General features: G+C 39.2%; 1 protein-coding gene and 1 pseudogene across 3 annotated transcripts in view; one reads left to right on the forward strand and one right to left on the reverse strand.

Annotated features, from left to right (window-relative positions):
* The window catches only part of SLC44A5 (solute carrier family 44 member 5), a 412555-nt gene that overhangs the window by 376457 nt on the left and 20539 nt on the right, over nucleotides 1-15559 (reverse strand). The window lies entirely within an intron of this gene.
* LOC112628880 lies at nucleotides 1710-2170 on the forward strand (annotated as a pseudogene).

A 15559-nucleotide genomic window follows, 5' to 3' on the forward strand; every position in this document is an offset into this window, starting at 1 on the left:
TTTGTCTTTACTTAATGTTGTCTCAACCACAAGGTCCATAGCTGCCTGTTCATGGTAGAAAAATAAACTAAGTACCATATATAAACAAGTTTGTTAGCAGAAAGGGCCATAACACTCCAAAGTTAGTTCTTTTGAAGAATTCATAGGAACAAAACAGAACAATAAGTTAGGGCCCGGGGCAGTGGCCCATGCCTATGATCTCAGCACTTTAGGGGCTGAGGAGGGTGGATCACTTGAAACAAGGAGTTCAAGACCAGCCTGGCCAACATGGCAAAACCCTGTCTCTGCTAAAAATAAAAAAATTAGCTGGACATGGTGGCCACACCTGTAGTCCCAGCTACTCAGAAGGCTGAGGCAGAAGAATCAGTTGAACCTGGGAGGCAGAAGTTGCAGTGAGCTGAGATTGAGCCACTGCACTCCAACCTGAGCAACAGAGCAAGACTCTGTCTCAAAAAAAAAAAAAAAAAAGAAGAAGAAAAAGAAAAGAAAAGAGGGCCCATATGTTTAGTATACTGCACAGAGATTTTTTTAAAAAATCAAAACCTACAAGATGGAATTAGTACTTGTGGGAGGAAAGATACTTTCTTTCTCAGATACCTACTAACCATAAAGTCTAGCTATAAACACATGTCAGAAAGTCAGAAATACTTTAAGGCAATCAAATTTTTAAACACAAATTATGTTACTCCATTTTGTCCATTTAAAAGGCAGACAAGCCAGACCCTGAAGGCTGATGAAAATAGCCAAACTCAACATATAATGACATCAATTATTTAATCCTTTCATTACCAAAAGAATCAAAGACCATTCACATTAGTAGGCAAAATCTTAAAAAAGAAACTGGAGGGGGACCTCGCATTTATATTATACTATATGATCAAGCTGTTTCCAGAAACCAAAGCTCACTGTCTAAAAATTGAACATAGAGTCTGTTAAAATTGCTCCTTGTGTGTCTTGGTTGAAAGAAATGGTGGAGGTAACTAAATGAACCGGCTTATACTCGAAAGCCTTAAGCCATTATGGTCCACTGGCATAAAATATATAAAAATGCCAAATAGTTAATATCACTATTAGGACCAACAATTGTTGGTTAAAGCTGCATTGTCAGCAACGGAGAATGTAATTTTAGAAATATAATGAAAACTCTTCTATGATGATGCATAAAAATAATGTATATGGAATGAAATGGTGTGGGAAAGGTGTACAGTATTCTAAAATAACATTGGATCCCAGGTAGTACTGTTTGAATATGTGTTCCCCCAAATCTCATGTTGAAATTTGATCCTCAGTGTTGGAGGTGGGGCCTAATGGGAGGTGTCTGGGTCATGGCTGTAGATCCTTCATTAATGACTTGGTGCTGTCATCACAGAAATGAGTGAATCTTCACTCTTAGTTCCTGTGAAAACTGTTTTTTAAAAGAGCCTAGTACCTGCCTCTCTCCTCTCTCTTGCTTCCTATTTCACCTTGTGATTTCTGAACACAGCAGCTCCTCTTTTCTTTCCACCGTGACTGGAGGCAGTCTGAGTCCCTCACCAGAAACAGAGGCTGATGCAATGCTTCTTGTATAGCCTGCGGTGGTAATTTAAAAATTACCCATCCTCGGGTGTTCCTTTATAGTAAATGCAAATAGACCAAGACATCCAGTTATATGCAAAAGGATACTGAGCATTCTCTTCCAGGCTTCAGGAGCCGCGGATTACAGTGCAGACATGGTCAAGTCCAAGAACCACACCACACAAAACTGGTCCCGAATATGGCACAGAAATTGCCTCAAGAAATTCCAATCACAAAGATATGAATCTCTTAAGGGGTGGACCCCAAATTCCTGAGGAACATGCACTTTGCCAAGAAGCACAACAAGAAGGGCCTAAAGAAGATGCAGGCCAACAATGCCAAGGCCATGAGTGCACATGCCGAGGCCCTCGTAAAGCCCAAGGAGGTTAAGCCCGAGATCCCAAACGGTGTCAGCCACAAGCTCCATCAACTTGCCTACGTTGCCCACTCCAAGCTTGGGAAGCATGCTCGTGCCCACATTGCCAAATGGCTCAGGCTGTGCTGGCCAGAGATGGCCAAGGCTAAGGATCAAACCGAGGCCCAGGCCGCAGCTCCAGCTTGAGTTCCAGCTCAGGCTCCCAAAGGTGCCCAGGCCACTACAAAGGGTTCAAAGTAGAGATCTCCATCTGCCAATACAAGGACAGAAGGACTGGTGTGACCCGCCCTGCACTGCCGTCTGCAGAGGGCTGGTGTCCTCCTGTGCTATTTGTACAAATAAACCTGAGGCAAGATTTGTTTAAAAAAAAAAAAAAAAAAGCGTATTGCCATATTGCCTGTTGAGATCTGACAAATTATTCTTGGCCACAATGTATTAAAAATAACACTCCTCCCCTATCCCCCCCCCAAAAAAAGTACGGATTTTTAAAGTCTGAAGGTATCAAGGAAACGTTCTAATTTAGCCTCTTATTTAAATGAAGCCTTTCACTACAGTGATTTTCTAAGTTTATAATTTAGAAAACAGAATCCTCTCCCATCATTCCTTTTCTCTACAGTTTATCTGGTAAGGAATCTGGGCTCTTCATTATTCATTATTGCATGAGCTGGACTCGGTAGCAATCAGGAAACAGTTTCATTTTTCTCCCATCACTGCATTCAAACATTCTGTCAGGTCTCTCCTCCTCTAGCCTTGACAGTGTCTCTTTCAGATTTCTTTTCATGATAACAATTTTGTCATCCAGTATTAAAAAGTTCAGTCTTACCTAACTCAAAGCATTAATCTAATACTTGATTTGGAGCGTCCCCTCCTGTCAGCTCAGGAATGGCTCCAGTGTGAGGGGAAGAGAAGCTGTGAGAAGACACAAGGGAGGACTCTGTTCTGGTTTTTTATATTCCTTTCTTCTCTCCCTATCCCACCCTCAACCTTGCCCTTTCATTTCTGAATCCTGGGAGATGGCAGGGATCAAAAAAGGAGCTAATTTATAATTCTCATTTGACTATCAGATGCCCTCCATCATAGCATCCTTCCAAATATTGGATCTCATTAAGTACATTTGCAGATTCTTCAGAGACTCTCAACAAGTTCCTATGCCCCACACGTTTCCTTCAATAGACAATGAGCTCTTTAGCCAACCGCTCAGAATTACCCCCACATCTCAGCTTTGCCCCAGTAGGCAGCCCTCTTAGGGTCCACTTGACTTACAGGAAGTGCAATGGACGTGCAGCTTGACAAACTGCTGACTCCTTCCTCCTTGCCCTGCAGTTAAAGGCAGCTCTACTTTGATTTCTATCCTTTGTCTTTTCCAGAAGAGAAGCAGAGACCTATTATTATCACATTTTGCTTCAAATTATGGAGAGTCACATATCAGTTTCTCTCAAGAGAAAACTCACTTTCTGCTCAGCTAGATGCAAGGGGAAACCCCACTGGTTTTCGTAATTTGGCAAACATCCAGTCAGGGACTGAGATGACATTCTACCATTTTGTAGATGACCATGACCTCCACACACAGGACTCTTGCGGCTTCCCAACATGTGATTTGGTGGTGAGAGAAGCATCTGCCTCCCTTCCCTGTAAAAGAGGTCTGAATAGAACAGAGGTAGATCACAGACCAGTTGGTGATCTGGCCAATTTTCAGTAATTCCTATGGAATTGGATCCAGCACCAGTCTCTGAAGTATGGAGGAGATTGTCACTCAGTGTCCCAAGCTTTGAGGTCTCAAATTCTAAGACAAGAGGACATCTCCCATTCCACATGTTCTTATAAATTCAAAGTGGCTTTTTAATAAAGTATCTTAAATGAAAATTTATCTTTCTGAATTGCCACCCAACTAACTGGGGAGGAGAAATCCAAAATAAAGGGCTTAAGGACCTCACTCCAAGTGGCTCTCTCCCTTTACAATGAAACTGTCCTTTTGAGCTTCTGTGATCTAATCTATGTGGAAAGGGCATAAGGCAAAGGTAATTAAAAGGTTCATGAGAGCAAGAGCAGTGCAGCATTATCCTAACTGTATTCGTCCTGGTGTGAATAAATTAATCTGTTTCAGTCACTACCCTGGCAAACTAGTCCAGGTACTGTATCACACTAGAACATAAAAACCCTTACATAGTAAAAGTGGTAAATGTATTCCGAATTAACAATGAATTAGGACACTGTCAGTATTTCTAGTAGCTAATTAGAAAAGCTAGAGTCCTTATATTTGGAAGATGGATTCACTGACACTTTCTTTAGGATTTAGGAACATAAAATCAAACCATAAATACTGTGTTTGCTTTTGGGGGTTTTGTGGGGGGTCGTTTTGGGATTTTTGTTTGTTTGTTTAGTATTTTTGAGACTGAGTTTTGCTCTGTCGCCCAAGCTGGAGTGCAGTGGTGAGATCTCGGCTCACTGCAAGTTCAAGCGATTCTCATGCCTCAGCCTCCCAAGTAGCATGTGCCACAATATTTATCTGAATAATTAGGGGCATAAAGTCAGACAGACTCCTTAATCATCCAATGCCAGTAAGTATTAGATGAATACATAAATCAATGAAATACTTTTTCAATTTTATACTATGTCAGACACCATAGTCAAATTATGCATCCTCTCAAAGCCTCAATTTTCATATATGTAAAATACACAAAAAGAATACCCACTTCAGTGATTCTCAATCACAGTACATATTAAAAACCAAATAGTTTCTGATTCGGTAGGTCTGAGGCAAGACCTGGACAATTGCATTTAAGCTTCATGAGTATTTGGAAACTGACCCACGGCTGAAAACGACTATGCTCCCTCTGAGGGCTGTTGTGAGGATTAAATGAGACACTGTCTGAAGGCATTTCGTGTATTAGCACATGCTTAATACATACAAATATATAGATTATACTCTTCTTTTTTTTTAACACTTTATACATATTTATTCAGTAAATTATTAATACATTTAAGAATTAATAAGCAAATTATTAAAGCAGTGGTTCTCAAACTTCAGCATGATTCTAATGGGGGACTCATAAAATACAAATTGACAGACCCCACCCTCAGAGCTTCTTCTGACTCAGTAGATCTGAGAGGAAGCTCAAGAGTTGCCTTTCCAACAAGTTCCCAGGTGATGCTGGTCCAGGGATGACACTTTGAGAACCACTACCTAACAAAAATTTTAATCATATTTGTGATGGCTCATTTTATGGGTCAACTTGACTGGTCCATAGAGTGACCAGATACTTGGTCAAACATTATTCTGGGTGTTATCTATGAGGGTGTTTCTGGATGAGATTAACATTCAAATCTGTAGGCAAAGTTAAGCAGATTGTCCTGCCTAATATGGGTGTGCATCATCCAATCCTTTAGAGGCCTGAATAGAACAAAAAGGAGAAGTAGGGGAGAATCTTTGAGCTGGGACGTCAGTCTTTTGCATTCAGACTGGAACTATACCACCAACCACTCTTCTGGGTCTCCAGTTCGCAGACAGTAGATAGGGGATTTCTCAGTCTCCAAAATCACAAGAGCCAATGCCTTATAAATCTCTTTTGGTATGTGTATATATATATGTGTAGGTGTGTTTGTGTGTATCTATCGGTGTGTGTGTGACCTACTGATTCTGTTTCTCTGGCGAACTCTACTACAATATCTAAGAAATTATGTACATATAAAATTTGAAATGATAGGCAGAAAATACAATATCAAAATGCGATATTTTAGATGTCTGGAAGTTAATTTTTTTTTGTTTGGTGACTTGAAATATAGTCTCATATGATTACTCCCTTCTCAACAAGGCCTTAACTGACACCTTTCCCCTAGGGTGAATGGGAAGACTACACCTTTGCGGTTCCATTATACCGTATATTGACTTAAGATATATGATAGGCCGGGCGCGGTGGCTCAAGCCTGTAATCCCAGCACTTTGGGAGGCCGAGACGGGCGGATCACGAGGTCAGGAGATCGAGACCATCCTGGCTAACACGGTGAAACCCCGTCTCTACTAAAAAATACAAAAAAAAAACTAGCCGGGCGAAGTGGCGGGCGCCTGTGGTCCCAGCTACTCGGGAGGCTGAGGCAGGAGAATGGCGTGAACCCGGGAGGCGGAGCTTGCAGTGAGCTGAGATCCGGCCACCGCACTCCACAGCCTTGAATTGAAATGGACTAAGGCATTACTTCCTATCTTTAATAGAAAGCAAAGTCCTTGAAGGCAGAAATCAGATCATAGTTATCTATGTACCCCAAGGGTCTAGCACAGTGCCTGCAGACAGTCAATAAAATGCTTAATGAATGCATGAAATAGAGTAAATTACTCTACTCAATTTGGAATAGAGTAAGATTTGTGATTTTTTTTAAGTCTTATGGTAACTCCATGGGAAACTCTAGATGTAGATAGAGTCATCTCTCAGTTATTTTATTAAAGCAGTGGTTCTCAAAATGCAGAGCTGGGGCAGGCTGGTATGCCCTAGAAGACATTTGGCTATGTCAGGAGACATTTTTTTTATGTCACAACTGAAGAGGGTCTTAAAAACATCTAACGAATGAAAGTCAGGGATGCTGCTAAACATCCTGCAATGCCCAGGACAGCCACCGACAACAAAACGTTCAGCCCAAAATGTCAAAGGTGCCTAGGTTGGGAAACTCAGCATTAGAGGAATGTAACTGAGCTAATTAAGCAAGGGTCCTAACCCTTCTCCCATCACCCTCCTAAACAAATGTTCGGCCTTAAGTAAAAGAATATCAATAGCAGCAACTTACACATGTATAACAATTTGTTTTACAGATAACATTTTGCAACCTGGGGCTCAAGGTCACAAGGGCTCAAGTTAGTGGTAGATTAGGAGTAAAATGTATTCTTACCCTGAGCCAAACACTCTTAAACACTTTCTTCTTAACTCCTGGCCAGTTCATTCATCATTTAATCTGAACCTCATCAGTAGCTGCTTAATCACTGCTTTGTCATGTTACCGCAATTTCTGAGCCTAGACAAGATCATCTGTGTCAAGAGATCCCTTTCTTCCAGTTGTTGTTTTGGTAATAAATTTTTATGATTTTCTTTAATTCAGTTATGTGGCTTAGCTCTTTTTCACATTAGGCCTCTTTTAAAATATATATTAATTCTAATACAAAACATTTAGCAATAAAGCCTGATTGAAAGATAATGAAATGGCATCTTTCACAGTCAAGAGCAGGACAACCAGTTGTGACCTTCCCTTTTTCCTTTTCAGTTGAGCCCTACATTGCATTCCAAAGCCCCTGCTCCTGGAACAGCCTTCTGCAATCAACACAACCTCTTGGAGCTTTTACTGTCTCTGGCACTTGCAGGTTCCCTTGTTCTCACTCTCTCTCTGTGTTTCCTTGCTGTGAAAAACGTGTTGACCATCAGGCATATGGCAGAATAATTGTATTTCAGGCAAGCCAATGTGGGAAACTGGAAGGCAAATCTAGTCATTTGTGGATATACACAGGACAAAGAAAAATGAGTATAGAAAAGCAGAGGCTGTCCTGGAGGTAAGCTGAGGCTGAAGATAATTTACTCGATAGAGCACCGTTGCTGTAAGACAAAGCAAACTTTGACTATGCTGCAGCACTCTCATATCCAAAACAGTGGAGTTAGGAGAAGGAAGGAAAGAAGGGATGAAGGAAAGAAGAAGGGATGAAGGGAGGGAAGGAGGGAGGGATGGAGGGAGGGAAGCAACAGGGAGAAAGAAAGGGATGGAGTAAAAGAGAAGGGGAAATGGAATGAGCATTTATTGAATACCCACTATATATAACTATGCTATTTGTTATGTCATTTAATCCTCACCATAGTCCTGTAAGGTAGGTAATATTGTCTCCATTTTTTTCAGATAAGGAGAGTGAAGTTGAAAGAGGTTAAGTAATGTGCCCAAAATCACAGAGCTGGGATTGGAACACATATCTGTCCGATCCAAAAGTCCAAAAAAAAAAAAAGAAAAAGAAAAGAAAATGGTTAGGTTCTGGAAAGATGTGGGGGGTTTTTGTCCCCACACCCAGAGATAGATGTTTTCAAAAAAATTTTTAAAACATATTAAGAGAAATCATTTGGGGAACATTGTACCTGGCATGATAGAAAACTGAATTGAGATATGGGATTGTTCTTCCCGAAATAAGATATCTGGTTGGTATACTTACTTCATACTGGTTTTTTAAAACAATAAATAATATTTTTTACATTTATTTCTTTCACAAATAATTGGAAACACTAAGTGAAAGGCACTGTGCTAGTCACCACTGAAGGTATAACTGCGAACAAGACATGAAATTCACAGTCTAGTAGAGAAGAAAAGTAAACATGCAATTACAATAGAGTTTGATAAATATTGTAACAAGTGAAACCTCAAGGAGGTATGGGAACAAGTTAATACTGACAAAGAGTAATGCCAGAGTTTCAGCTTGAGGCTTAAGGCATGAGTAAGCAAAGTGAAAACCCCTTTCTTCCACAAAAGAAGTTAGAAGTCAACGTTAAGTTTGGAGGAACTGCATATGCACGTGCACGCACACTCTCTCTCTCTTTCTCTCTCTCTCTCTCTCTCTCAAACAATACTCTAATTCCAGACAATAAAAGAAACACCTCTGCCACTTAATCTGCCATGTAATTCATGAAAACAGAGCTAATTCCATAGCATGTGGTAAAAAGCAGCATTGGACTAAAAGCCAGATCTGAATTTTCATCTAGGCTTGCCTGAGTGCTGGCTATGTGACTATGGGAAAGTTAAGTTTAACTTCCCTGAACCTAAGTTTCCTTATCTGCTAAGAGAGTTAAGCTAAACCATTTTTAAGTCTCTCCCACTTTTAACACTCCCTGTAGTTCTAACTCTAATGACTACTCAATGACATAGTGTAGCTTGCTAATCAGAAATTTGTTTGATAAACTCTCTTAGAACTTTAGACTTTTGAATATTTATGGAGAGAGAGAGCAAGATGGTGTAATGGAAAGCTCTACCCATTGTCCTGCCAGCAAGAATATCCAATTAACAACTATCTACACAGAAACAACACCCTCATAAGAACCAAGAACCAAAAGTCAAGCGAGCACACATAGTATCTGGTTTTACCTTCATATCACTGAAAGCAGCACTAAAGAGATAGAAAAAATAGTCCTGAGTCATCAATGCCACCCTGCCCCCACCTCTGCCCCCACCTCTGGCAGCAACTGTGTGGTGCTGAGAGCATCTCTATGTGCTAGGGGAGAGAGAACACAGCAATTGGGAGGCATTGAACTCAGCGATGTTCTGTGAGAGCAGAAAGGAAAACCCAGATCAAACTCAGCTGATGCCCCCTGCAGAGGGAGCATTTAAACTAGCCCTAGCTGGAGGGGAAGTGTCCATTTCAGCAGTCTGAACCTGAGTACCTGTAAGCCTCACCACCTAGCGCCAAAGTGCTCTTGGTCTCTAAATAAATGTGAAAGGCAGTCTAGGCCATAAGGACTGCAACTCCACAACTCGTAGGCAAGTCCTAGGGATGAAATAGGCCCAGAGACAGTGGATTGGGGGGCACACAATGTACTGAGGCACCACTGGGGTAGCCAAGGGAGTGCTGGCATCACCCTTCCCCTAACCCCTGACTGCTCAGCTCCGGGCTCAAAAAGAGACCCCTTCCTTCCGCTTGAGGATAGAAGAGGGAAGACTGAGGAGGATTTTGTCTTGCATCTTGGATACCAGTTTAGCCACAGAAGGATAGGTCAGCATCATGAAGCTCTGTTCTAGGCCCTAGCTGGCAGATGACAATTCTAGACATACCCTGGGCCAGAAGGGAATCTGCTGCCTTAATGGAAAAAATCCAGTCTTGCCAGCATTCATCACCTGCTAACTACCTAAATAACCAGCAGTGATACCCAGGCACTGCATCATGGCCTTGGTAAGCCTCTAAGACTTGCTGACTTCAACTACCAACACTGCCACAGAAGGATACAGCACCAGTAGGCTCTTGGGGTCCCCAATTCCAGGACTTGACTCTTGGATAGCATTTCTGAACCTGCCCTGGGGCAGAGGGGAGCCCACTGCCCTGAGAGGAGTCTAGTCTCAGGCTAAACAGTATTCACACAAGCTGACCTAAGAGTCCTTGGGCCTTAAGGGAACATGGCTGATAGTCTGGCAATACTTCTCATGGCCAGGGGTGGTGGTGGCTGTGGGGTGAGGTTCCTCTGTCTTTGTAAAAGGGTAAGGAAGAGTGGGAAGGACTACATCTTGCAGTTTGAGTGCCAGCTCAGCAACAATAAATAGAAAATCAGGTAGACTCATAAGGTTTTGGACTCTAATGCCTGACTCCCAGACAGCACTTCTGAACCCACCTGGAGCTTAGGGGACCTTGGTACCCTGAAGGGAAGGAGGCAGGCTTTGCCACCTGCTGATTTTAGAGCCCCAGGGCCTTGAGTGAAGCTAGGCAGTATCCAGGGAGTAGTTACAGCAAGACTTTGGCAAGACCCAGCGCTGGGCTAGCTTCAGGACTGATTCAGAGCAGTCATACTGGTGGTGGCCACAGGAGCTTCAGGTGGCTCAGAACAGACAGAGAGAGACTGTATGTTTGGGAGAAAGTAAGGCAAATAAACAAGAGTCTCTGCCTGGTAATCCAGAGAATTCTCCTGAATCTTATTTAAGACTAACAAGATTGTATCTCTATGAATCTGCAAGAACCACAGCATTACTGGGTTTAGAGTGCCCCCTAAGGTGGGAGAAAGTGAGAGAAATCACCTTCACTAAAAGGAAGACAAGAAGGAAACATAAAACAATCAGAAAACAAATAACAAATGGCATGAGTAAGTTCTTACTTAACAATAACATTAAATGTAAATAGACTAAACTCTCCAATCAAAAAACATAGAGTGGTTAAACCCACTTGATCACGGTGGAGTATCTTTTTGATATGCTGATGGATTTGATTGCCTAGTATTTTGTTAATAATTTTTGCATCTATGTCCATCAGGGATATTGTTCTGTAGTTTCCTTTTTTTGTTATGTCTTTTTTTGGTTTTGGTATCAAGGTGATAACAAAGACAAGTAAAAAATGGAAAACTACAGGGCAATATCTCTGATGAATATTGATGCAAAATACTCAACAAAATACTAGCAAACCAAACTTAACAATACATTAGAAAGATCATTTATAATGACCAAGTGGGATTTACCCCTGGGATGCAAGAATAGTTCAAAATATGCAAATCAACCACTGTGATACATCATATCAACAGAATGAAGGATAAAAATCATATGATCATTTCAATTGATGCTGAAAAAGCATTTTATAAAAGTCAACATCCTTTCATGATTAAAAAAAAATCCTCCAAAAACTGGGGATAGAAGGAACACATCTCAACATAATAATAGCCACATATGACAGATCCACAGCTAGTATCTACTGAATGGGGAAAAACCAAAAGCCTTTCCTCTAAGATATGGGACATGACAAGGATGCCCACTGTCAACACTGTTATTCAACATAGTACTGGAAGTTCTAGCCAGAGCAATCAGACAAGAGAAAAATATAAAGGGCAACCAAATTGGAAAGGAAGAAGTCAAATTATCCTTGTTTGCAGATGATATGATCTTATATTTGGATAAACCTAAAGATTCTATTAGAAAACTGTTAGAGCTGATAAATTCAGTAAAGTTTCAGGATACAAAATTAACATAAAAATCAGTAATATTTCCATATGCTAACAGTGAACAATGCAAAAAAGAAATTTAAAAAGTAATCTCATTATAATAGCCACACATAAAATTAAATACTTAGGAATTAACCAAAGAAATGTAAGACCTCTAAAATGAAAACTATAAAATACTGATGAAAGAAATTGAAGAGGACACCAAAAAATTGAAATATATGAATATTGTTAAAATGTCCATACTATGAAAAGCAATCTACAGATTCAATGCAATCCCTATCAAAATAACAATGACATTCTTCACAGAAATAGAAAAAACAATCCTAAAATGTATATGAAACCACAGAAGACCCATAATAGCCAAAGCTATCCCAAGCAAAAAGAACAAAACTGGAGGAATCACATTACCTGATTTCAAATTATACTACAGAGCTACAGTAAGTAAAACAGCATGGTACTGGCATAAAAGTAGACACATAGAGTAATGGAACAGAATAGAGAACCCAGAAATAAATCTACACACCTGCAGTGAACTCATTTTCAACAAAGGTGCCAAGAATACCTACTGGGGGAAAGTGATTCTCCTCAACAAATAGTGCTGGGAAAACAGGATATCTATATACAGAAGAATGAAACTAGACCCCTATCTCTCATCATATATACAAATCAAATCAAAATGGATTAAAGTAATCTAAGACCTCAAACCATGAAACTACTACAAGAAAACATCGGGAAAACTCTCCAGGACATTGGTCTGGACAAAACTTTCTTGAGCAATATCCCACAAGCACAAGCAACCAAAATAAACATGTACAAATGGGATCATATTAAGTTTAAAAGTTTCTACACAGCAAAGGATACAATCAATAAACTAAAGAGATATCCCACAGAATGGGAGAAAATATTTGCAAGCTACCCCTCTGACAAGGGATTAATAACCAGAATATACAAGGAACTCAACTCTAGAGGAAAATGTCTATTAATCCAATCAAAACATGGGCAAAAGATTTGAATTGACATTTCTCAAAAGAAGACACAGAAATGGCAAACAGGCATATGAAAAGTTGTTCAAAACCATTGCTCATCAGAGAAATACAAATCAAAACTAAAATAAGATATCATCTCACCTCGGTTAAAATAACTTATATCCAAAAGACAGGCAATAACAAGTGTTGGCATGGATGTGGAGAAAAGGGAACCCTTGTACACTTTTGGTGGGAATTAGTACAACCACGAAGAAGAACAGTTTGGAAGTTCCTCAAAAAACTAAAAGTTGAGTTACTATATGATCCAGCAATCCCACTGCTAGATATATATCCAGAAGAAAGGAAATTAGTATATCAAAGAGATATATGCACTCTTATGTTTTTTGCAGCATTGTTAACAACAGTTAAGATTTGGAAGCAACCTAAGTATCCATCAACAGATGAATGGATAAAGAAAATGTGGAACATATACACAATGGAGTACTATTCAGCCATAAAAAAGGATGAGATCCTGTCATTTGCAACAACATAGATGGAACTGGGGATTATTATGCTAAGTGAAATAAGCAGGCACAGAAAGACGAGCGTCACATGTTCTCACTTATTCATGGGATCTAAAAATCAAAACAATTGAACTCATGGAGATAGAGAGTAGAAAGAGTTACCAGAGGCTGAGAAGGGTAGTCGGTAGATGGAGGGAAGTGGGGATAGTTAATGAGTACAAAAAAATAGAAAGAATTAATAAGACATACTATTTGATAGCACAACAGGGTGACTATACATTTTAAAATAAGAAAAAAATGTAACTGGATTGTTTGTAACTCAGTGGATAAATGCTTGAGAGGATGAATACCCTATACTTCATGATGTGCTTATTTCACATTGCATGCCTACATTAAGACATCTCACATACCCCATAAATACATACACCTACTGTGCACCCACAGGAATTAAAAATAAATAAAACACTTTAGATCTTTACATTGAGACTATTTCAAGTTGCATCATTGAAAAACTATACTGAGCCCAAGTCACATGAATTTTACAACCAATATTAAAGAAGGTAAGAAAAACTGACATCATAAATGGAGATAAATCAGCTTTTAAAAAAAATCCCAAAATGAAGTTCTGAAGGGAAAAAAAAAAGAACATGTTTAAATATAGCATGACAGTATTCTAAGCCAGATCCAAATGTCAGTAGTGTCTCCAAATGAAATGTTAAAAGAATTACCCCATTTTGTATTATATTATCTGACTGCTTATACAGTAGAAAAATAGTAAGACTAAAAAAGTTAGAAAAGCTGAATTTTGGTCTTAATATTATTTTATTCATTGGTCAGCATTTTTAAACTATCAGTATGTCAACTGTAAAATGGCATTCAAAATTTTAATGAAATCATCAAGTGATATGTAAATTGATAGTAAGCAACAGAAATTCTATGCTTTCTTATCATTAGAAATAGGAAAATTAACATTTTCAAATTTTCTCTGCCTTTTGAAACTTAATTAACTGACATTTATGAAGTTTTTATACCTTGGAAGAAAACTAATGTTGTAATAGAAAAAGGCAGAGGGAAGATAGTACCTTTTTTTAAATCATGTTAGTAAAAAAGAAAGATTATTAAACTAACGATGTTAACCAGTAACAACCTGAAAATAAAGTCAATATTTATTTGTTTTCATAAACAATTAATGAGGGTGGATAAAGTCAATATTTCAGTGTATATTTTGCCCCTGATTTCAGTAAAACATATAAGGCTGAAAACAAATTATAAATTCATTTTAAAACCCATACAATTATATTTGGTATTACAACTCTGAAGTTTTTAGTGTGACCACTTTCAATAAATTACTTTTTGTTAACCAAGACTAACCCAAAATAAGAAAATACATCAAAAGAAGAAAGAAAGGGAGGTAAGGAGGGAGAAAGGGAAGGAAAGATACCTCTTCAAATGCTTCAGAAATAATTCTAGAGTAATGAGTTTTAAAGATTCCAAATGTGGAAAAGTCATCTATTAAGTATTAACTAGAGACTAATTCCAGGTTGACAGTGATGTATTCTCTGGAAAAGACTTTGCCTAAGGGCAGCTTTTCATACTTTATTCACACACACACATCCCATCCCCTTGTCTATATTTTTAAATCAGAAATTTTCCTGCCCAAAGCATACCAGATTTCAATATTTCAAAAACATCTCAAAGGCCCTGACCCATAAATTATTTATTCCCTGTGGATCATAGAACCAACTTTTTCACTACAAAAAAAACTTTTGATTAGTTAGATAGTTCCCTATTTGAAATCTGAAAGAAATGAAAACCATAAGAGTTAATTGATTATCCAGAAATAGACTCATGGTATTGATTATTCATGCATGATCTGAAAACTCTTACTACTTTTTTTTTTTTTTTTTTTTTTTTTTTTTGAGACGGAGTCTCGCTCTGTCACCCAGGCTGGAGTGCAGTGGCCGGATCTCAGCTCACTGCAAGCTCCGCCTCCTGGGTTCACGCCATTCTCCGGCCTCAGCCTCCCAAGTAGCTGGGACTACAGGTGCCCGCCACCTCGCCCGGCTAGTTTTTTTGTATTTAATAGAGACGGGGTTTCACCGTGTTTGCCAGGATGGTCTCGATCTCCTGACCTCGTGATCCGCCCGTCTCGGCCTCCCAAAGTGCTGGGATTACAGGCTTGAGCCACCACGCCCGGCCTGAAAACTCTTACTACTACAGAAAGAAGCAATATCTACTCTGAACTATGTCTGTAAATTTCAGCTCACTGACTGGCACCAGTAATCTTCCATTCATTTGCATAATTTTTTAAAAACTTCATCTTAAAACTCATTATGTGTTCATTTAACAAATAATTATCAAACACTTTCTAAGTGCTAGGCACCAATAGAAAGATTTAATACTCTCTACTTTCAAGAAGTTTATGGCTCAATTTTATATTCATGTATAAATGTACCATCAATAAAGGAAGAATAGGACAGAAAGAAAAATGAATATTTGAAAT

Source organism: Theropithecus gelada, chromosome 1 (assembly GCF_003255815.1).
Source record: "Theropithecus gelada isolate Dixy chromosome 1, Tgel_1.0, whole genome shotgun sequence".
NCBI classification, from domain to species: Eukaryota; Metazoa; Chordata; class Mammalia; order Primates; family Cercopithecidae; genus Theropithecus; species Theropithecus gelada.